The following is a 24,232-nucleotide window of genomic DNA, read 5'->3' as shown; positions in this document are numbered from 1 at the left end:
ACTCACTTTAGCACTTTAATTTTCCTGGACCTTCAAGTTTATAACTATATCTATGTTGTATAATAATTGTAATATCATATGTGTATATATATATATTATAGTGAAGAAATAAGATTCTGAAGACTTGGTTAAAGATTATTTCTCTTTCAGTGGTGGGAATTGTGTAGAATTGTACCCCTTTTATCCTATGTTTTTTTCAGTGTTTCCATTTTATAAATAAAAGTTAAAAAAGATAATTTCTTATATATTTCAAACTGCCTATTTGGAGGGTGGGACCTTAAGCAAGCAGATCTGAAGCCAAGTGACTGAGTAAGTAATACCCCATGGACTACAGTGAAGTATGTAAAAATTTAATAAACTCAAAGTTCCAGTCACACTGGCCAAAACTTTATGTTCAAGAAATACCTTCAAAGTCAGTCCCCTCCTCTGGGGAAAGGTGGCTCGACAAAGCATTTTTCTTGGAACTCTAAGGAATGGTCCCTGAAGGAAACGGTGAAAGGAGGTGACACAAAGCCACAGCAGCTGTATTTCCAGCCCTTTCTGCCCACCCACCCCCACCCGCGGGCACTAATGAGATCCCTGTGGGTGGAGATATTTGCAGCTGGGCAGGAGAGGCAAGCTTCTGGCTTAGAAGAAACACCATAACTCAGAGCCACTTTTGGCCTTTGACCTTGACTTCATTATTTCAACTCTTCTGGAAAAGAGATTCACTATGGGAAGAAAACCTGTTACACATACTTGTGGCACAGAGAGCAAAGTAAAAAGCTTCAGACATCTCCTTGGGCTAGTCAAAACCAATGTCATCTCAATACCCTCAGGGAGAGTTTTTTTTTTTTTTTTTTTTTACAATATATCTAGACTATAGCTTTACAACTGTCATGTTTTGTGGAAAATAGATGTTTTCTTCATGACTGTGAACAGAGGTGGAATACACATCTTCACATAAGCAAGGAGAAGGATTTTAAGCAGAGGGAAATACAGCAAATAAATTTTAGTTAGCATAAAAAAGGGACAGTAGGGTGGGTGGTGGCATACCTGGTTGAGCATTACAGTGTGCAAGGACCCAGGTTCAAGCCCCTGGTCCCCACCTGCAAGGGGGAAAGTTTTGCGAGTGGTGAAGCAGGCCTGCCGGTGTCTCTCTGTCTCTCTCCCTCTCTATCTCCCCCTACCTTCTTGGTTTCTGACTGTCTCTATTCAACAAATAAAGATAATAAAATATGAAAAAAAAATAAAATAAAATGTTTAAAACAACCGAAGAAACAGTAGGTCAGAATTACTTTTTCTATTTAGCAATATGAGAAAATAATAATAGTAAAACAAACAAAACATTGGAGGCAATAGAGATCAACCGATAATCACACTGATTGATAGGATTGCCTAAGGGTGTAAACATAACTCTACAACATGTATGAGCAGAGTATTCAAGTTTTACATTTATTTGTTTATGTATTTACTTATTTGTATCGTTTTGTACCCGACACTGCTCAGCTGTAGTTTATGATGGAACCTGCGACATTGAAGCTTCAGGCACTAAAGTATTCTTTCTTCTTAAAAATTATGTATTTAATTCAATAGGACAGAGAGAGGTTGAGTGGGAGCAAGGGCAGAGAAGGGTAGAGAGACAGAGAAACACAGGCAACACTGCTTCACTACTTGTGAAGCTTCCCCCCTGCAGGTGGGGACCGGGGGCTTAAACCCTGCTCCTAGGCAACATGTGGACTTAAGCAGGTGCACTACCACCTGGTCTCTGTATAGTATTTTTGCCTCACCATTATGCTGTCTTCTTGTTGGAAAGCCCCTATTTTCTTAATAGACCTCTTAATTATAATACCTATTATCTCTTTGCTGAATTATTTTTTTAATTCCTCATAGCTGTGCATTATGCCAGACATGTGAGAATTTTTTTGTTGTATTTGTAGTTATGTCTCCAGCCTCCAACATTGTTCTGGGCATAGTAGAACCAACAGAGATAGTGATCAAGAGATCTTCAGGCTAACTTGAAGCTTGTCTGATCTGATTTTCCTGAATCATACCTCCATCCTTGGGGTTAAATCAGGATTTGTAAAGAATAAGCACAGAATATGACATAAGGATAGAACTGGAGATAGCCAATCTGATATGAAGTGGTCTATATACTAGGAGAGGTGTCATGCACTTTTCATGTCCTGAAGATGTTTTGTGTAGATCTGCAAACTGTTTATCCCTGACCGAGATTCATGCACACACAGCCAGTCTATGGAGGGACAGTGAGCTGAAGCGGGAGGCTGGAGATGCAGGAGGCAGACACATGCAGGACTTGAAGCATCACGTGGGGCAGGTTAGGAGACACGTGCCAGAACTTCATGACGCCCATGTGGGAGACACTCTATAAAACTTTTCTTGGGCTGGGTGGCAGCACACCTGGTTAAGCGTACATATTACAGTGCCCACAAGGACCCCACCTGCAGGGGGGTATTCATAGTGTTGAAGCAGGGAGGGCTTCTCTCTCTCTCTCTCTCTCTCTCTCTCTCTCTCTCCCTCCTTCCCTCTCTCCCCTCTCCCCTCTCCCCCTTAACCTCTCCTCTATCTCTATCTCTATCTCTATCTTCCCCTCTCCTCTCAATTTCTCTTTGGCTCTATACAATCCAATAAGCAAATAAATAAATACATAAATAAAATGGAGTGTTGGAAAAAACTGATATTGCTTTCACTCCCATTGATTCAATGAAAATATCTGTATTAAAGATAATTTTAAAAGTACAAATCAAAATGTGCATCAGATCTGAATGGACATTGGCTTGCCCAATGAGGAAAAAATAAACAGACAAACAAACAAACAAAAAAGTACCTTTTCTCTCACTACTAATGGTGTGATGAAATTTATTTTCCAACTCTGAGATAGAGATGGGACTCTGAATTCTGGTTCTCCAGAATCCAGAAACTCCAGAGAGAGAACGAAGGTTTTCCATCTCTTCCCAACTCTGTTTTTACGTAGTTTTATTAGAAAGAATAACTACCCAAATTTGGTTTTGGCTTCAGATGATAACGAAAGGGAAAGTACTAACAAAACTCACTTAAGTAATTTTTATTCCTCTGAAACAAATTATAATTCAAAAGGAATGCCAAGGGTCAATATCAACTTGAATATCAATTAAATAAACATAGGAGAAATTACAATTCAAAACTTCCACTTATTTACATTGTTCTAAGTTAGCAGGGGACCATGTTCGATTAATGTCTTGTGTCATCAGGATCCCTGAAAATTAGAATGCCGACAAACCATATATGGTTTCCATGTGAAAAAGGAAGAGATGTAAAACACACTGCCTGTAACTTATGAGCACTAGTGTCCACCTTACATCAAATCTATATTTTGATTCCAATTTAAGGAACTGTCCTCTACAAGAAGGTCCCTAACTCAACAGAATAGAAGCAACTACTGATTCCTGAAACTGACTAGCAGGAAAATCTGGTTCCTGCCTCCAGGGGACCAGTCGCCAGTTTCTTGGGTACAGATGAGGGAGGATTGGTGTTGGGATGGGCAAAGTGTAGCAGCATTGCACCCTTTCTCATGCCAGGGGAACACTCGACAACTCTCTGCCCTTAACTGTCTTCGTTGGTCTTCTAAATAACGTGAGAAGTAAAATGGAACCTTTTGCAAGATATACATATCAAATCGATGGGGTTTACAGTTTACAATATTCATACACTTTCCCCATACTTGGGAGCTACTCTCTCCCCTGATTCAGCTCCCTAGTTGGGCAAACACTAGAAGAAGAAGAAGCTCCCTAGTCCTTTTCCCAACTATGACACTATCTCCCCAGACAATACTTTGGATCCACCTGCACACTAGATGTCCGGCTCAGGCAAAGTCTAGTAAAGTCATGGACCCCTTGAAATATACATAAAACAGACCTACTAGCTTTTTCCAAAACGGAGACCCCAAATCTTCATCTACAACATTCTTGCCTATAGTTTCATGATTACTCAACTATTTGTTCAGCTATATATCTTAACTTTTATTCAGCCACCAGTTTCCAGATGCTAAGGATGCCAGCCAGACTTCCTTGGACAGACGATCCTACCAATGTATCCTAGAGGCCCACCTACCTAGAATCCCACCCTACTAGGGAAAGAGAGAGACAGGCTGGGAGTATGGATCGACCTGCCAACGCCCATGTGCAGCAGGGAAGCAATTACAGAAGCCAGACCTTCCACCTTCTGCATCCCACAACGACCCTGGGTCCATGCTCCCAGAGGGATAGAGAATGGGAAAGCTGTCAGGGGAGGGGATGGGATACGGAGTTCTGATGGTGGGAATTCTGTGGAACTGTACACCCCTCTTATCCTATGGTCTTGTCAATACCTCCATTTTATAAATAAATTTTTAAAAAGATATGTACGTAATGGAATATATATTCCATTATAAAGAAAGCAAGTGGGCCCTGCTGCGTCACACCTGAGTGCACGTGTCACCATGTGCAGGGCCCTGGGCTCCAGCCCTGCCCCTCATTTTCAGGGGGGATACTTTATGAGCAATGAAGCAGGTTTACAGGCACCGCTGCTTTTCTCTCCCTCTCTTTCCTCCCTCTGCCCTCTCAATTGTTCTGCTCTGTTGTATTGAGAGAAAGAAAGAAAGAAAGAAAGAAAGGAAGAAAGAAAGAAAGAAAGAGAAAGGAAGAAAAGAAGAGAGAGAGAGAGAGAGAGAAAACACCCAAGTAATATAGCTACTGGACCGACCATGCAGATATTGAGCTTCAGCAATAACCCTGGTGGCAAATAAATAACTATAAGTCAACAATAAAATTCAAATAACTCAAGGCACAATGATATGAACTAAGTAAAACTAATTTATTTTGTAAAGTAATACAAATGCCCTTTCTCATCAAACTGCATTTATTTTTACTACTGGGTATATATGTTAAATCATTTACATGTATTGTAATAAACCCCCATTTTTTTTCAGCCTCCAGGGTTATGTCTGGGACTCAGTGCCTGCACTATGAATCCACCACTCCTGGAGGCCATCTTTTATTTTTCCATGGTTATTGTTATTACTGTTGTTGGATAGGAGAGAGAGAAATTGAGAGAGGAGGGGAAGACAGAATGAGGGAGAGAAAAACAGACACCTGCAGACCTGCGTCCAGGCTCAAGAATAAGCCCCCTGCAGGGAGGGAGCCCGAGGCTCAAACCAGGATCCTTGCACCATCCTTGCTCCTTGTGCTTCACACTATGTGCACTGAACCAAGTGTGCCACCATCTGGCCTCTGTAATAACCCCTTTTAAGAAATTGTGAAGTCTTTGCTTAATTTATAAACCAATATGATGGCTTTAAGTGTCATCTTAAGACCTAGATCCTCTTTCCTCATCAGACACTAGAGCCCCAGTGCCTGCCCTCCCTCCCATCTCTCCCCTTCCCTCTCCTGAGTCCCTTGCTTTGGTCTTTTACACCAAGTTCACCAAAACAAGTATATAGAAATTTATAAGTAGAAGGAACTAGGCAATTACAACAAAAGGCTGATCCAGTAATCACACCATCACGAATCATTAGAAACGTGGTATTACTGATCTATTTGCAATTAACTTAACGCATCATGGGTTTCATTCTTTTTTTTTTTTTTTGGGTTGCGTCTGGACAGTTTTCTTTATCTCAGAAGCACCAACAAACTCCTGAAAAGTATTTTTAGCAAAAGACTGTACTTACTTCTGCATATATGTGTATGTGTTCCCAGATGATGACTGATGTGATTTTTATTATTTTTACTAAAAACTGTAAGTACAAAAATGATAGAGAAATTAGGAGATGGTTACTAAGTGCAACAACTCTTCACCAAATGTCCTCAAGATCTATATATTAAAAAAGTAAGGATTCCTCTTTGAACAGCGTAACGTTTGAATGAATTCATTTGTTCTTTGGCCAACGGCTGAACGCTGTGGCTAATTTGAAAGCCCCTATTTGAGATGCTTAGAGGTCCTAATTAAATAAGTTAAGCAGATACAGCAATACGTTTCAGAAATGAAGGGTCAGGACAGACACGTTTTTGACCCACAGACCACTAGAGGAGCAATAGTAAGTGGTCACTGATGGGCCTGGGCAGCCTGTCTCCCCGTAACAGGGTTGGTACAGTCTTTTTTGAGATATTTTCCAGGATCCTGTGATTGAGAAGGAATCAGCTGTCATATAGAGAAGTCCAGCTGCACTTGCCCTAATTCTTCCTGCACATATTATGAATGGTTAAAACTACCACTGAACTCTGCGTGGCATGCTGGCACTGCCAACCTGCGGAGGAGCATAGGACCCACAGAACTGACTAAAGAATAGAAAGCAAAGGGCCAGGTGGTAGAACACAGGCTGAGTGTACACGTTACCATGTGCTAGGACCCAGGATCAAGCCCCTGCCCTCTCCACCTCACCCCACCCCCCTGCAGGGGGAGAGCTTCAGGAGTACTAAAGCAGGGCTGCAGGGGTCACTCTTTCTCTCTTCCTCTCTACCTCCTCCACCCCTCTCAATTTCTCTCTGTTCTGTCAAGGAAAAGGAAGAAAGGAAGAGAGAAAGAAAGAAAGAGAGAGAGAGAGAAGAAAGAAAGAAAGAAAGAACGAAAGGAAGAAAGAAAGAAAGAAAGAAAGAAAGAAAGAAAGAAAGAAAGAAAGAGAGAAAGAAAAAGAGAAAGAAAAAAAAAAAAGAGGGGTCAGGTGGTAGCGCAACAGGTTAAGTGCACATGGCGCAAAGTGCAGGGACCGGCATAAGGATCCCAGTTCGAGCCCCCGGCTCCCCACCTGCAGGGGAGTCGCTTCACAGGTGGTGAAGCAGGTCTGCAGGTGTCTTTCTTTCTCCCCTCTCTGTCTTCCCCTTTTCTCTCTGTCCTATCCAACAACAATGACATCAATAATAACTACAACAATAAAAAACAACAAGGGCAATAAAAGGGAATGAATAAATAAATAAATACTAAAAAAAATTTAAAAACAAAGAAAGAAAGAGAGAAAGAAAGAAAGAAAGGAAGAATGAAAGAAAGAAAGAAAGAAAAAGAAAAGACAAGAAAGGAAGGAAGAAAAATAGGCAGCAGGCGATTTGCCACGCAGGCACCAAGCCCCAGTGATAACCTCGGTGGCAAGAAAAATAAACAAACAAATAGAACCAAAGCAAACCAGGTGTGCGTCATGTCATTTCACTTCAACAAAGAAGGCTGTACATCAGGCACCACTTACATGCTCCCAGGAGGCCCAGGAGGATCCCTGGTGGGATTTATCATTCACCGAGGGAAGCAATAGAAATGTGTCTACAGTCAGCACCAAACATCAAACAATTAACTTTATTAGACACTGAGAGCACTTGAATCCCTTTTGAGTGGACTAGGGAGGGTATCACTGAAGTAGAATTTGAACTGTACTTAAATGGAAAAATAGCCCATCCAAGTGTGAAGAGTGTAAAAGGGCGATTCAGACTAGGAGAATAGAATGCCTTAGGAAGCAGAGGACAGAGTGTGATGACAGACACTAATGAACGAATTTAGTCTTCACTTTCTTGCAAGAGAGGCTATGGGCAATCAGTTTATAAAGGAGGATTAATGATTTGAGTTAGATAGCTAATTGAATTTGAGGCACCTATGGGAAATTAAACTCTAAAGCTTAAGCTGAATATCTAAATTGTAGATACAGACTGAATCACTGCATTCAAGTGGTAATTGAAGCCCTGGGACCTTTCAGACAGGACAGAGTGTATGAATGGAAAACAGAGAATGAATCTGTGCAGGGCTGGTGGTGGCATACCTGGTTGAGCGCACATGTTACAGGGCGCGAGGCCCTGGGTTCAAGCCCCTGGTCCCCACTTGCAGGGTAGAAAGCTTCACAAGTGGTGAAGTAGGGCTGCAGGTATCTCTCTGTCTCTCTCTCTTTCTATAACCCCCTTCCTCTCAATTTCTGGCTGTCTCTATCAAATAAAGATAATAATAAAAAAGAGAATAAATCTATGGGGTAGCTACGTTTAAAAAACAAGTTTAAGAAAACTAGAAATATGAAGGAACATGATGGTAAGCTATGAGAGAACCAAGAGAGAATAAATAGATGACTATTCATAATGTAAACACTTTATGGTAAAGACTGGCAGTAGCTCCCCTGTTCAGCACACATAGTACTAAGCTTAAAGACCTGCACAAGGATCCGGGTTTGAGCCCCTGGCTCCCCTCCTGCAGCTGGATGCTTCGAAAGCAGTGAAGTCGGTTTTCAAGAGTCTGTTTTTCTCTCTTTCTTTCCCTGTTCTCTTCCAATTTCTTTATGTTCTATCTAATGAAAATTAGAAAAGGAAAAAAAAAAAAAAGCTACCAAGAGAGGTGGATTCCTAGTGTAGGCACCGAGTCCCAGAGATAACCCTGGTGATTAAAAAAAATGGCCTACATTATCAAATGATGTACACAGATTAGACATTAGAAAGGCATTTATGTGCTTTGAGGGAAGTTTGAATGAAGTGGTAGGGAGAAAATCAGATTATAGAGCAGTTGCAGCAGTGGGAAGCCTTTCTATTTATTTATTTGTTTTTTCTTTCTATCAAAGGCTGCTTGGATATTTCTTATTTATTTAATTTATAACATTATATGTCGGTATGCTTCTAGTTCTGCTTCTGGGAGCCCTTCTGTTACATTGCTTGATGTTGTGGTCTATTTACATGGTCAGTCTGTTACATTGGTTTGGTCTCACTCCCCCGCCTCCGGGAGATTTTGCTTTAGTCCTCGCCTTTCCGGATTCTTGCTTCTCCCTGCCCCCATCCTACGTACTTCCTGGGTTCCTGACTCTGACTCCGGAGGAGAAAGATGCAGGACAGATTTGGGTTGTGATTAGATTAGATTAGTTTTTTGAACCTTTTGCTCGTGAATAAAGAAATACTGCTTCTCCGCTCAGTCATATGTCCCTGGTCATCTGTCTCTCGCCGCGAAGCTAGCCCGGCATACTGGCGCCCTGAACTTTGACGACAATTATAGTTTATAATTATCATCTGAAAATCACACATTACATGATTTATGTTTCACCTGTGGTTGTTTTGGAAGGAGCAGTCCAAATGATTCCACAGGGGCTCAGGCCAGAACCCTTACTCATCGTCATGTGTACAATTAACTAGGTACACCAATGCTCAGCCCTTGTCAATTATATTTTTTGTAATTTTATTTATTTATTATCAATAGAGACAGAAAGAAATGGGGGAGACAGACAGAGACACACCTGCAGACCTGCTTTACCACTCTGAAGCTTTTCCCTGTAGGTAGGGATCAGGGACTTGAACCTGCAACCTTGTGCACTGTAATGTGTGTGTTTCCCTAGGTGTGCTACCACCTGGCCCCCAGAAATATTTTTTTTCACATCTGCATTGTTTATTACTTAAGTAAGGAACGGCTAGGGTGAGTGGGTGGCAGCTCATGAAGCAGCACAGGTTGCTGACTTTTCGACAGCCTGGGCATAAATTAGCTTTTAAGATGTTCGTTTTAGGAACACACAAAGAGGGGGAGAGGAGAGAGACAGAAAGATCCACCAGTGCATGGCCAGATCTGGCCTCAGAGACACCAGTCCTGTGCTATTGCTGTATATCTCTCTGGCCAGAAGTATGGACATGCATGAAAAAAAGCAGGCTAGGATGTTTTCCAAAAAGAATGAAAGAAAGAAAGAAAACAAAAGAAAGAAAGAAAGAAAGAAAGGAAGGAAAAAAGAAGAGAGAGAGAGAGAGAACCATGGTGCAAAATAAAAGAGGAAAATGGAAACACATCAAAGAAATTTTAAGAGTATCAACTTAAATGTCATGACTCATTGAAGTGGAAAATCAAGTAAGCCTAAGGCATTTCAGCCAGGACAGTGAGTGCAGAGAGCGCCTGGAACAAGTTGTAGCATCTCAAGTCAATACGGCCTACCTAGTGATTACTACAAAAGAAAAGGGGGGGGGGGGGGCAGAATTTAGAATTTCTAAATATATTAGTATTTTAAAAGTATATTTTGATTAAAGGTTATGATTATGTTAACAGTGACTTTAAAAGCTCTGGAACATTGTCTAGCTACATGTGTTTTGAGGACATCATAGAGAACCACAAAACAGGTGGTCAGTGTAGAAAATTATACTGAGAGCTCTGGTAACTGACAGTTGACTGACTGAGCTATTGACTAACAGCTGTTGACCTGACAGAACTGATCATTTTTGTAAGTGAAGGTGACCAAGCAACTAACAGAGAAAAAAGTTGTTTGAGGAGACTATGAAGACAAAGACCCTAACATTTCCGCTGGAGTTAAGGGGAAAAAAAGATCCAGTCTTTACTGTGTTCAAGTCTATTTTCTGCATTTTGTTACTTTATATCCCATGGATGTATCCAGGTATATATGAATAAGAACCTTGGCGCTGACTTTGTAAGGCTTGCTTACATAGTGCAGGTGGCCATGAATAAGGCTTCCACAGCCAGTAACTGTTATAAGAAGAATGTAACACAAGACTATGGTCTCTGCTTTCTCTCTGCTTCCTCTATTAACTGTAGAGGACAGTGCGCCAGAATCATTAAGGGCTATCAGGGAACCTGAATAAAAGCATGCAGAGATACAATGGGATGTGTTGGATATATTCTGTTCTTTTGGGAGAAAACTTTATTCCGCCAAACACATTTGGATCACTCATGAATGAGTTTAATAACGTCACAGGACGTGAGTGTGACACAGTCCAAAAAACACGAGGTTCAAACTCATGTCAATCGCACAGATTAAGAGCACAAATTCTCCACCACAGAGACAGCACAGTGCTGGAACACAGAACTACGAAGTAAGCCTGAGGTGATAGGTTTAACCCCTGGCACAGGATAGGGCAGATCCTTCCCCTCTTCCCATACTGAAAATAAACAAATGTTAACAGTGTCTTCAGGAATATCGTATTATGTTAGAATAACGCCTTGCATGCCTAGAGTCCCAGAGCCCCAGGTGTAACCTCTATGACCGACTATCTTAAGTCAGAATTCAGAATATGTGGTTCTTTCTCTCTCTCCTTTCCCATAAAATATAAACAAAAATAGTTTAAAATGCTTTAAAAAATCAAATTGATCACACACAAGATTTTATTTCTATCTGCTGTCATGCTGCCACGAAAAAGACTAAGCATGTCACTAGTTTGGTTACCTAAAGTATAGAATCAGTATGATTGACAAAGAAGCAGGGGTTCTAGTCTGAATGCAAGTTAAATTAAGAAGCTGTACCTCCAGGAAGCTACTCCTTCTGCCATTTGCATCTATTTTGCTCTCTCCTTTGTCTGGTTTTCCCTGCTGTTGTGTTCCTGGTTCTAATCTAATACTGCTCATCTCATGAGAAGCTGGGATCCCTTTACTTCTTTTCAGGTGGGGATCTTCTCAGTAATTCTTGCAAGGCATGGTAGGTAGTGGCAAATTCCTTCAGTTTCTGAATGTTTGTAAAGATCTTTATTTCTCCCTCCTATTTGAAGAATGATTTAGCGGGATGCAGTATTCGTGGCTGGCAATTCTTATCTTTTAATACTTTGACTATGCCATTCCATTCCTTCTTTGTCTTTAGAGTGTGCAATGAGAAATCTGATGAAAGCCTGCTGAGAGTTCTGCCTTTGTGTGTGACTTTCTCCCTTTCTTTGGCAGGCTGCAATATGGTTTTCCTTCTTCCTGACTTTGGATAGTTTTACAATAATGGCTCTTGGTGTATGCCATTTTGGATTCAAGAATTTAGGTGTGAGTTCATCTTCTTGGATTTCTATATTTCAATTATTACTCAGGTATGGAAAATACTCTGTTAAATTTTTTTGAATATGTGTTCTATTTCTCCCTTTTCTTCTTCTTCTTCTTCTTCTTCTTCTTCTTCTTCTTCTTCTTCTTCTTCTTCTTCTTCTTCTTCTTCTTCTTCCACTTCTTCCTCTTCTTCTTTTTCTCCTCTTCCTTCTCCTCCTCCTCCTCCTCCTCCTTCTTCTTCTTCTTCTTCCACTTCTTCCTCTTCTTCCTCTTCTTCTTCTCCTCTTCCTTCCTCTCCTCCTCCTCCTTCTCCTCCTCCTCCTTCTTTTTCTTCTCATTCTTCTTCTCCTTCTGACTCTTCTTCTTCCTCTTCTTCTTTTTCTCCTCCTCCTCCTCCTTCTTCTTTTTCTTATTATCCTTCTTCTTCTTCTTCCTCAGTGATTCCAATAATTCTGATGTTCATCTTTCTGATGGAGTTTGCTATTTCATTGAGAAGTACTTCATTTTGCCTCAACCTTTCCTCAAAGAGTTTTAAAGTCAACGTGTGGTGGTTGTATTTTCTAGTGCTGATATTCTCTTCTCCATCAGATCAAGTCTACTTCTGAGGCCTGTTACCCCAACATGAACTGCATTCAAAATGTCCTTTAGGCCCTGAAGTTCTGTTTGAATTTTTTTTCCCATGTACTATGTAATTCTTTGGTAAAATGACCACTGATCTCTTGAAGCTTAACTCTAGTTTCTTAAATTGATTTCATAATCTATTCAGTGATCTATTTATGTCAATTTTTTCTAGATCTGTGTCTGCCTGGTCATTCAGAATATCTAGCATTGCTGTCTGCGTATTTCTCAGTTTCTGCAGTGAGTCTTCTTTGTCTTTGTGCCAGCAGGAGGCACTGTGCTTTAGGTGTTTGATTTCCCTGTTTCTATATCCTGATGGGGGAAGGGAGATTTATCCTGAATCACCAGGCCAGATCAGTGTTCTTGATGATAATAAAGGGTCTCCCTGCTGCTGTCCCAGCCTCTGTAAGGTAACAGCACTGGAAGAAGTCACAGTTGTAAATTGGTGAGTTTTTAGGGTTTTTTGTTGGTTTGTTTGTTGCTAAAACTTGGCCCAGAAGAGGTGTTCCTCATCTGTGAATCTCCTAATTTGGTGCCAGGCATCCCTGACCACTGGGTTTTAATCTTGGGACTCATTCCCTCACAACCTTTTTCTGTCCACAAGCCACATGTGTCTGTACTCTACTGTGGCTTAGTGGGCTTCTGATGAAATCTTGTTGTGTTTTGTTGAGTTTTCATTGCTTATCCTAGTTGATGAGGAAAGCAGAATGTTTCTGCTGTTACTCTGTAGCCATGCCTCCAAAAGTCTCGTATGTATCATTTTTACACTTTACTACATATTACATAGAAAGAAGGAAAGCTCACACTAAACAGGATAAATGGTATTTCATGCTTTTGAAACATACATGGACTTGAAATATTTTCACAAGAGTGCTAGCATTTGCATATTTGTATACTGTCTACAACTACTGAATTAATGTAACAAAGAAACTCAGCTCAAATTAAATCTGAAATGATAACTATATCGGGGAACAATAGGAAAAGAGGAAAAGACAATAACAATTGATGCAATAATATAAACTACAAAAACAAAATCTTCGTTTTTATTTTAAGTGAAAATTTCAGATAATTAGTAGTCCTTTTGTTTAAAATAAAGAGATATTTTAGCGATACTAATTGATTTGTTTGGTTCCTTGATATAAAAATTTAAATTGATAAGCTGAATAAGCATGACAGATAGTGGAATATTATCTGAGGCACTGATTACCAGAGATTGAGTTGAATTTCACACTTAAGAAATTATTTTCACATAATAAATAGATTTTAAATCCTTCAGTGCTTGTAATAGCACTTTTTAACATAGCCATCTTTCTCACTTAAATGAAGTGGGGGTCATTTTATTATGAATCTTTTATTGCTTTATATTACACACATGTATCAATGACAATTTTAAAATAGCAAATATAAGCTTGACATTAACTTTATAGTATGTTTTACATAGGGTGGATGACCCCGAACATCTCGCTGTAGTCAATATTTATCAGAAATATTTATTATATCCTCACAGGGATTTTAAAAAGGCAAAGCAAAGTTTGACAGCTATGTGTAGATTAATGTTATTGTCCTGATATCTTCACTATGGATGAGGTACCCATGAGATTTATCACAGAAAGGATGCCTAGATAAAAAAATATATTCAAAAACACTAACTTTTAAAACACATTTGGAAACTTACTATGGAGAAGTTTCAGATAGGGAATTAGATTATTTTAGAAAATGAATGCTAGTTTAAACTGGAAGAATTCAGTTTATGAATATTATCCTCAGACTTTAAGTTACAGATTTTGGACTCGTATCTAGCTCAGTTCTTAGAAGATGAAAAGATTGCAATAGGCCACCTCAAGGAAAGTGCTACCATCAAAGTCTTACCATCAATAGCGAAAATAAACTTAACTGGGAGTCAGGCGACAGCTCAGCAGGTTAAGCGCCGGTGGTGCAAAGCACAAGGACCAGCGTAAGGATCCCGGTTCGAGCCCCCAGCTCCCCACCTGCAGGGGAGTCGCTTCACAGGTAGTGAAGCAGGTCTGCAGGTGTCTGTCTTTCTCTCCCCTTCTCTGTCTTCCCCTCCTCTCTCCATTTCTCTCTGTCCTATCCAACAGTGATGACAACAATAATAACTACAACAATAAAACAAGGGCAAGAAAAGGGAATAAATAAATATTTAAAAAAGAAAAGAAACTTAATCTACTCGTTCAAGTACTTAATCTACTCTGAATTCACTTCATCCAAATCCAACTATATAAATCATTCTAGAAGCTTAAATTGGAATATATCAGTCCCTGCCTCTAAACTTTACCTGTTTTAGAAGTGCTAACTCAAATGCATTTTTCCCTTGTGTAGATTTTTTAAAAAATACAGACACCAAGTTATTATTTTTTAAAGTATAGTAGAAAATACAAATGCTTTTAGAGCAGGGAAATCACGTTCTAATAAACAGTTTGTTTTGCTTTGTTTTGTTTATACCAGAGCACTGATCAGTGATCAGTTCTGGTTTATTGTGGTTGGGGGATTAAAGTTGGGACTTCATAGTCTCAGGTGTGACAATTTATTTGCATGACCATTAAGCTGCCTCTCCCACAATATTTTTAAATTACTATTTTGACTGTGAGAAGATGGGACTTTAACGTTAAAACAGAAATTAGGAGAGGAAAGCATTGCAGTACAGAAAACATTTTCACCCACTCCTACATATCTTTTTTTTAATCCACTGGATGTATCTTATCTTGTTGAACTGTTTTTCCACTCACATAATGGAAACAGAAATTAAATTCTATAGTTCAGTCACCAAGTCAGATTTGAGTAGTGCCCTGATATTAGTTCTGTTCTTTCTTTCGCCTTCACTCTCTCTCTCTCTCTCAACCCCTCTCTCTCCCCTATGAAAATAAAATGTATTTATTTATTTACAGATGTATGAAAAAATAAACTACTTTTCTATAGGTACAACGCATGTTCAAGTTCAGCCCCTACTGAAATGAAGGAAGCCTTGGTACTGCAGTCTCCTCTCTCTCTCTCTCTCTCTCTCTCTCTCTCTCTGGAAAAGTCAACCCAGCACAGTAAAATCCCAGAGATGACCAAAAATAAAATACAAGAAAGAAATATAAAAAATGTAAATTAAAACAACCTCCCATTAAGAATGGAAGTATGAGTACATGTGAAAATAAAGATGTCAACTGGAAGTGAAGAGGTAAAGATGGGAAAAACTAATGTTTGCAAGATTTTTCTTGGAAAGGATGCTCTGACTTTAGGAAAAGGAAGTTTCCTTCAGGAAATAAAAGAAAATTTTGTCAACTAGATTTTGTAGCCATGAGAAAGGGGGGTGATCAGAATAAAAAAAAGACAAAGATGAAAAATGGAATAAATAATATCATGTGACAATAGAAAAATCGTAGGAGACATGAAACAAAAACCACCTGGAGCTGGAGTTCAAATAAACACACCATATATTCCTTGCTAACGACAATTTTATAATGAATCAGAACTACATTGTTGATAATTTCTCGTGCTACACAGAATTAAGGTGTTACATTATACAAAGTATGCTAAGTATTGTGCTAATTAATTATAGGATATAGCATCATATATGCTCAGTTTTTCTCATTTTGTTTGAGATTGTCTTTACAGATCACCACAACTCAGTCATTCTCCCAGCCATTCTCAATAGGCATTAGTTAAGATGAGACAGCCAGTAATTCTAACCAATATGAGATCCAAGTAAGCTGGTTCAACAATGATGTTTTAGCAACAGAAGCTTGGCGACCTGATGCCCTTCCCTGTAGAAGATACATGGTCTAGAAGTAGAGGTCCTTACACCTCCTGTGTAGCCACTGGCTGTAGAGTTGTGAATGAGTGAGCACAGAAGGAGCGAGAGGAGCTACCATTCTAATTGCCAGGCTTTGCACAAACACGTGTGAGTTCTCATTACTCCTCAGGTGTTGACCTCACTTACAGAACATTCCTCATTGGGCTGCAATGGTGTTAACATATGCTGTGTGAGTGCTGATCGTGTTTGTTTTTCTAATCAGTGTTGATTTGTCCATCATCATACTAAGAGATAAATGTTACTGAGGAAAAAAAAAACACAACCTGGAGAATCATATATTTTAGACATTCATTTCTCCAGCCTTCTGGACAAATCCTCATGCCTGGGTCTTGTAGAATCTCAAATATTTCAAATTCAAGATTTTGTATCATTTCATAGTATAGAGAAATCATTAAAAATAGCTATATTTGACATCAATTTATTGAAGAACTCCTTTAAATTAACCCTTTAAATTCTGGTATTCTAGACCAAATCAAATCGATGTGGTTTACAGTCAACAATATTTATACCCCTTTGCCATATTTGGGAGCTACTCTCTTCCCTGATCCAGATTTCTGGTCCTTTCCCAGCCATGACATCATCTCCCCAGACAATAACTTGGATCCACCTACATATCAGACGTCAGGCTCAGGGAAAAAAAAAAAAACTAGTATAGCCACAGACCCTTTGAAATATAAATAAAGTATGCCTACTAGCTCTCTACAAAATGGAGGACCCCCCAACTCTTCATCTGCACTATTCCAGCCTTTAGGTCCATGATTGTTCAACAACTTGTTTGGCTTTGTATGTTAACTCTCTTTTCAGCCACCAGGTTCCAGATGCTACCATGATGCCAACCAGACTTCCCTGGACAGACAACCCCACCAATGTGTCCTGGAGCTCTGCTTCCCTAGAACCCCACGCTAATAGAGAAAGAGAGAGGCAGACTGGGTGTTTGGATCCACCTGTCAACGCCCATGTTCAGTGGGGAAGCAATTACAGAAGCCAGACCTTCCACCTTCTGTATCCCACAATGAACCGGGGTCCATATTCCCAGAGGGATAAAGAATAGGGAAGCTGTCAGGGGAGGGGAGGGGATATGGAGTTCTGGTGGTGGGAACTGTGTGGAGGTGTACGCCCCTTGTCCTATGGTTTTGTCAATGTTTCCTTTATATAAATAAATTTTAAAAACTCTGGTATTGAGTCTAGTCCACTGACAACTATGGATTCCTGAATCAAGGGCATGCTATTTAGCAGATTCCATTTAGAGATTAGGGTCTAAAGACAATAAAATTTGAATTGTCTTGCTACTCAATTGATAAATTATAAAATCAGAATAAACTGTATACTATTTTGGCAAACAAGGAAACACAGTTTCTGAAAGGCCCTATGTTATATATAACTATTTACTAGTCTTTGGTTTATTTAATGAAAACACTCAAATGTGAATTTTTTTCCTCTAAAAGTATAGCTGTGGTTTTCATAAAAAGATTATCACTTAATAAGAATTTGCTAAGAATTCACTCAGGATCTTTAATCTGCAATTTGCATACCAATTGTTGTTTCTAAAAATAGTTTTCTAAAATATTTAGAAAAGGTTTCTTAAATGTGAACCTTTTTTCTTAAATTGATACTTTTAAGTAGAATTCAATTTCAATACAAATCTTCTTACAGACAGTGATTATTTAATTGGGAAGAAAATAACCAATCGTTATACAACCAAGCAATTTCAGCAGCTAATTGTCACTGTTTTTATAAGTTGTTATCAATCGATTTGTAAATTTAAAAAAACCCGCTGTTTAGTTATGGGTATATATTCTTTTGTGCCAATTTTTTCTCACTTTTCTGTTCTTTACTTTTAGGTTCTAACATGGATTTAAGTCTTTGTGAAATTTTCCATTTAACTTTAAGTTTTCTGATTAAACCCAAATGAATGTACAAGTACAGTTTTTTTTTTCCTGTTCACTGACACAATTTTCTTCTAGTCATGGGCCCCATATCACATCAAATCTATGGGGTTTCTAGTAAAAAATATTTATACCCCTTTCCCATAATAGGGAGCTACTCTCTTCCCTGATCCAACTTTCTGTTCCTTTTCCAGCCATGACATCATCTCCCCAGACAATAACTTGAATCCACCTGCATATCAGATTTCAGGCTCAGGGAGAAAAACAATAAAAAAAAAAAAAAGAACAAACACTAGTATAGCTAGAGGCCCTTTGGAATATAACTAAAATCTGCCTACTAGCTCTCTACAAAACGGAGGACCCTCCAACTCTTCATCTGCACTATTCCAGCCTTTAGGTCCATGATTGTTCAACAACTTGTTTGGCTTTGTATGTTAACTCTCTTTTCAGCCACCAGGTTCCAGATGCCAGCAGGATGGCAACCAGACTTCCCTGGACAGACGACCCCACCAGTGTGTCCTGGAGCTCTGCTTCCCCAGAGCCCTGCCCCACTAGGGAAAGAGAGAGACAGGCTGGGAGTGTGGATCCACCTGTCAACACCCATGTTCAGTGGGGAAGCAATTCCAGAAGCCAGACCTTCCACCTTCTGCATCCCACAATGATCCTGGGTCCGTGCTCCCAGAGGGATAGAGAATGGGAAAGCTGTCAGGGGAGGGGATGGGATAGGGAGTTCTGGTGGTGGGAATTGTGTGGAGGTGTACTCCCCTTGTCCTACGGTTTTGTCAATGTTTCCTTTCTATAAATACAAAATTAAAAAAATAATTGTGTATTTGATAAAGTATTAGCAACTAGAATCTTCCATTTTCTGTTCAGTCTTATTACTTTACTGAGTCTTCATTATAAAATATATTTCTTTTATGCACTTTATTTTCTGTCTAAAATACTGAATCTTACCTTAGGTATGCCCATAATATTTCATAGGTATTACCATTATTTCCCAGGGTTGGTTGGTAACATCCCCAGAAGAGCCTGGGAATGAAGATGTGCAGGGATCTGGGTTCAAGACCCCAGCCCCTCCTGCAAGAAGGAAGCTTCGGGAGTGGTGGAGCTGTCTCTCACTCTTCTCTCTCTCATTCTTTCATCTCTCTCTCTTTCTCTGTGTGTGGTGTGTGTGTTTATTTCTCTTTGTCTTTATCAGAAGAAAAGGCCACTATAAATAATTCATGGTGTCGATATGCAAGTTCACCAACAATTCCTGATGGCAAAGATTTTTTTTTTTCATTTTTCCCCAAATAGTAAATAAATCACATTAGAGAAAAGTTAACTTGATCACAGTGAAATATTGTTTGGTTCAAGAAAGTAACAGCAACAATAGTCAACCCACAGAAGCAAGAGACAATTTTCATAGATACTAGAGAATAATGACATGAAATAGAAAACAAAATTGGATAGAGAATAAAAATGAGAGGTACAAGGATAACAAGAAAAAAAAACCCTTATTTAGATAGTGATTGTCATCATGTCACATTTTTAATATACTTAGAGTTATTTATAAAATTAAGTTTAAAATCCTTGCAATTTTGACCTCTAGCCACTAAATATTAAATTTTACTACTTAGAGAAGTTCCATGTTGCATGACAAATACACCATTTAGTGAATTAATTTCAGTAAAATGTATTATCTGGGAATTAAGTTCTCAGATTCGCACATAAAATAGAGAAATTTAGTACCACTAAAAGAAAGATAATTTTTTCTCTCCAAGTTTTATTTGTAATGATAGTGACTTACAAGATTGTACAATGACAGGGCCAGGTGGTGGCGCACTTAGTTGAGCATACATGTTACCATGCGCAAAGACCTGGGTTCAAGCCCTGGCTCCCACCTGTAGGGGAAAAGCCTTGCTAGAGGTGAAGCAGGACTGCGGGTGTCTCTCTGTCGCTCCCCCTTTCTATTACCCCCTCCCTCTTGATTTCTGGCTGTCTCTAGCCACTAAATAAAGATAATAATAAAAACAGACAGTGAGGTAACAGGGTATATTTCCACACAGTACCCACCAACAAAGGTCTGTGTTGCCATCCTTTCAACTCCCCAAAATTCACTAGTTCTTACAAAGTCTTTGAAGCAGTTGGTCTGCTTCTGTTTTAAGAAAGATAGCTTTGACATTTTACACTTTAACTACTAAATTTCCATCTCCCTACCCCCCCCCAAATACTGATGAATATGTTCAGTAAGGCTTATTAAACTTCAAGTCATCTTTCATTTTTTAACTTGGTTCTCCTATTCGCATAGTTTAAAAATTCTGTATACTAAGTGGCAGATTTTATTTAATCCTTCTGTTATTAAGGATAAGGTCTGGAGTCTCAAACTAGAAATCCCAACTTCTTTGGTGCTGCTACAAAACTCTTATCCTCAAGCTCTTATTTGGATAGAATAGAAGGACAAATTGACACTAATCTCATGAAGAAAATTCTTCTTCTAGCGTTTGCCATGAAGAAAATAAAAATTAAGAGCAAGAATCAGGGTAGAGCCAAAAATAATATAAGCCAGGCCCTCCTACACTCCATCTTCCATAAGTGTTCTGTTAGAGCACTCTCGATTTGTATATTCAATGACTATCAAGGGACTGACTGTAAATCACATTACATAGTTGGAGTGGTCTAATGTCCACTAGGGAAATGAGAGGGAGAGGGAGAGGGAGAGGGAGAGGGAGAGGGAGAGGGAGAGGGAGAGGGAGAGGGAGAGGGAGAGGGAGAGGGAGAGGGAGAGGGAGAGAGGGAGAGAACAGTGTTTTCCATCTGCTCACCAACTTTGAACTCCAACTGCCAATGACTCTCCCTAGACTGAATTTTCTGCTTGAAAGCTTCGAATTCATGAGTCATAAATAAATTTTAAAAGATACTATCTAATATATGCCATTTCTTTCATATGACTTTTCAGTTCGGTGACTAAGACTTTCACTGTATCCCTAACACTTTAGTTGTGAACAGTTAAGGGTTCACGACTCTTGTTTTGTTGTTGTTGTTGTTCTGTTTGTTTGTTTTTTCTGCATTCACTTGCAAAAGTTTCTCTAGCCCTTTTCCCTATAGAAGTATATTTAGGGGGAGTCAGGCGGTAGCGCAGTGGTTAAGTGCAGGTGGCGTGAAGCGCAAGGACCGACTTAAGGATCCCGGTTTGAGCCCCCGGCTCCCCACCTGCAGGGGTGTCACTTCCCAGGAGGTGAAGCAGGTCTGCAGGTGTCTGTCTTTCTCTCCCCCTCTCTGTCTTCCCCTCCTCTCTCCATTTCTCTCTGTCCTATCCAACAATGATATCAATAACAACAATAATAACTGTAACAAAAACAACAAGGGCAACAAAAGGGAATAAGTAAATAAAGAAATAAATATTAAAAAAAAAGAAGTATCCCCACCTGCAGGGGAGTCGCACCACAGGCGGTGAAGCAGGTCTGCAGGTGTCTATCTTTCTCTCCTCCTCTCTGTCTTCCCCTCCTCTCTCCATTTCTCTTTGTCCTATCCAACAATGATGACAACAACAATAATAACTACAACAATAAAACAACAGGGGCAATAAAAGGGAATAAATAAATAAAATTAAAAAAAAAGAAAATCTTTAAAAAAAAGAAGTATATTTAGGGATTTTGAGAATTATATTGTGGATAGGATAGAAGCACAGAGAAGTAAAGGAGAAGCTGTCAGCTTGACCCCAGGGTTTTGAACATGTGTCCCAAAGACAACACAGAAGACAAACATCAGCCTTCGTGGGGAGGCGTCCTGATTCGTCTCTGAGGAGACTATTCAGATCCAGCTGTTGAACTGCTCAGCTACATAGAGACCACAGGCAACATATCTGCAACTACCAGCTGGTATCAAACATCACTTTAGTTCTAAATCGGACAGTGATAGACCCATGGTTTGGAGACATTAAAGCTATAAATCTCGAGATTTCACAGTCTTTGAATTGTGTTGCATATGGACATGGAATGCCTACCTTGAACTAAAGTAAGAAAGTAAGAGGTTCTGGTTCTCTGGAAGATTTCATTTTTTTTTTTTCCTTCAGGGTTTATTACGCTCAGTTCCTGCATTAAGAATCCACTGCTCCTGGAGGCTATTTTTCACATTGTGTTACCTTTGTTATTATTACCATTGGTATTGTTGTTGGAGAGGATAGAGAGAAATGGAGAGAGGAGGGGAAGACAGAGAGGGGGAGAGAAAGACAGACACAGGCAGACCTGCTTCACCGCTTGTAAAGCGACTCCCCTGCAGGTGGGGAGCCGGGGGCTCGAACCGGGATCCTTAGGCCAGTCCTTGCACTTAAACCGCTGCGCTATATTTATTTATCTATTTATCAGGGATACTTACATTATAGAATTAAGAGTCCAAGTCAAGACTGAGGAGACTGCATATTAGTTATGCAAAAGATGTTCATGTTTGAGGCTCTGAGGTCTCAGGTTCAATCCCAGCATCAGAGCTGAGTAGGGCTCTGGTCTCTCTAGACAGATCTTTCCCTCTGTCCCTCCCTCTCTCTCATTACAAATGAAATAAAAAAATTAAGGAAAAATAAGATTGGTGCCCATTATACTTAAAACAGAATGCAAAATAATTTAAAGTCATTGTATTAATAGGTCTATATTAAATATGTTTAGAACAATCATTTTAAATTTTTTCTTTGAAGCTGAACTTTCCAAGAAAATATAAAACGCAGTATATCTTAAATACTTTTTCAAGATGCACACACCTTACATAATTAAAATTTCACTTTTGTGTCAATAATACGAAATCTGATGCAGAAGCCATACGCTTGGATTATAAACGTACAGTCATGCTGAGTGTATTATTTAAGAGGTTGGAGCTGTTTCCTAGTTTATGCCAGGTTTAGAAATTGAAAGTATAATTCACTTGGAAAAAAGCTTATTTAAAAGTAGTCACCCTAAAAAGTGGACATAAACTTTACCATACAAATATATACGGTCAAATAAACCTTTCTCAAACATGAACTTTTTCTAAAACCATGACAGAGATCATTACAGGTGATTAGATATGTTTAGCACATGGGCATCAAATAGATCGCAATAACATGGTGTGCAATATCAAACCTACTATTAAAGAAAGGGTTGACTTTGGGCTCCTTCCACTGTTCCAAATGGCGTTGTTCCTGTTTTCTTTATTTATGTTAAGCACCTGATGGTTTTTGCCCTGATCCCTACATGTGTCTGGGATTTAGTTAGAATCATCCAGATTTTAACATACTGATTATCACTTTTAGTTTATGGTGTTAAGTACGTTATTAGCTTCCTAAATTATCTTTCCTTTTTTTTTTATACAAAAAAAGTGCTATCATATAGTGACTTAAAGAAATCTGGGGAACTGGGGAGTCAGGCGGTAGCACAGTGGGTTAAGTGCAGGTGGCACGAAGAGCAAGGACCAGCGTAAGGATCCAGGTTCAAGCCCCAGGCTCCCCACCTGCAGGGGAGTCGCTTCACAGGGATTGAAGCAGGTCTGCAGATACCTATCTTTCTCTCCCCCTCTCTATCCTCCCCTCTTCTCTCCATTTCTCTCTGATCTATCCAACAATAATAATAACAACAATAACAATGATGATAAACAGGGGTAACAAAAGGGAAAAATAAATAAAATATATATACATATATAAATCTGTAGGGGGGGGGAAAGATATGACTTCACCTTCTTTCACCTTCTTTCCAGCCTTTAAGAAAATGATGTCAATACTATAAAGGTTTTCTTTTTTCTTATTATGCAAACATGGTGAATATATCTTCAAATAAATAATGATAGTATAGCTACTCATCTCTCTCAGAATCCAAGTCTCTGCTCAAGTCATGGAAGGTTACAGAACAAGGAACTACTCCCTGATTAAGTCAGATATGGGAAAGAAAACATCATAATCTACACTGAGTGTCCTTTATTAGGGAGCCCCTGATATCTACATTATCAAGATGCTCCTGGAAGACTCTTAGGATCGCCACCTTAATGTTATTTCCTGATAACCGCACAGAAAACAGTACACTCAAATTTGGATGTGTTTCCCTAAGCTGTCCTTTTCTAAGGCTCGTTATTTTTGCAGAATTCTCCTGGGAACCTGATGAAAACTGAGGACTCAAAGAAAAGTCACTTTCTTTTTTAAAATCCAGGTCTGATACATTAATACCATCCCTGCTACCGAAGATCTGCGCCCCCTCCCACCATTGGATATGAAAAGTCTAACTTT

This window comes from Erinaceus europaeus, chromosome 14 (assembly GCF_950295315.1).
Source record: "Erinaceus europaeus chromosome 14, mEriEur2.1, whole genome shotgun sequence".
Lineage (NCBI taxonomy): Eukaryota > Metazoa > Chordata > Mammalia > Eulipotyphla > Erinaceidae > Erinaceus > Erinaceus europaeus.
This window is presented reverse-complemented; position numbering follows the sequence as displayed.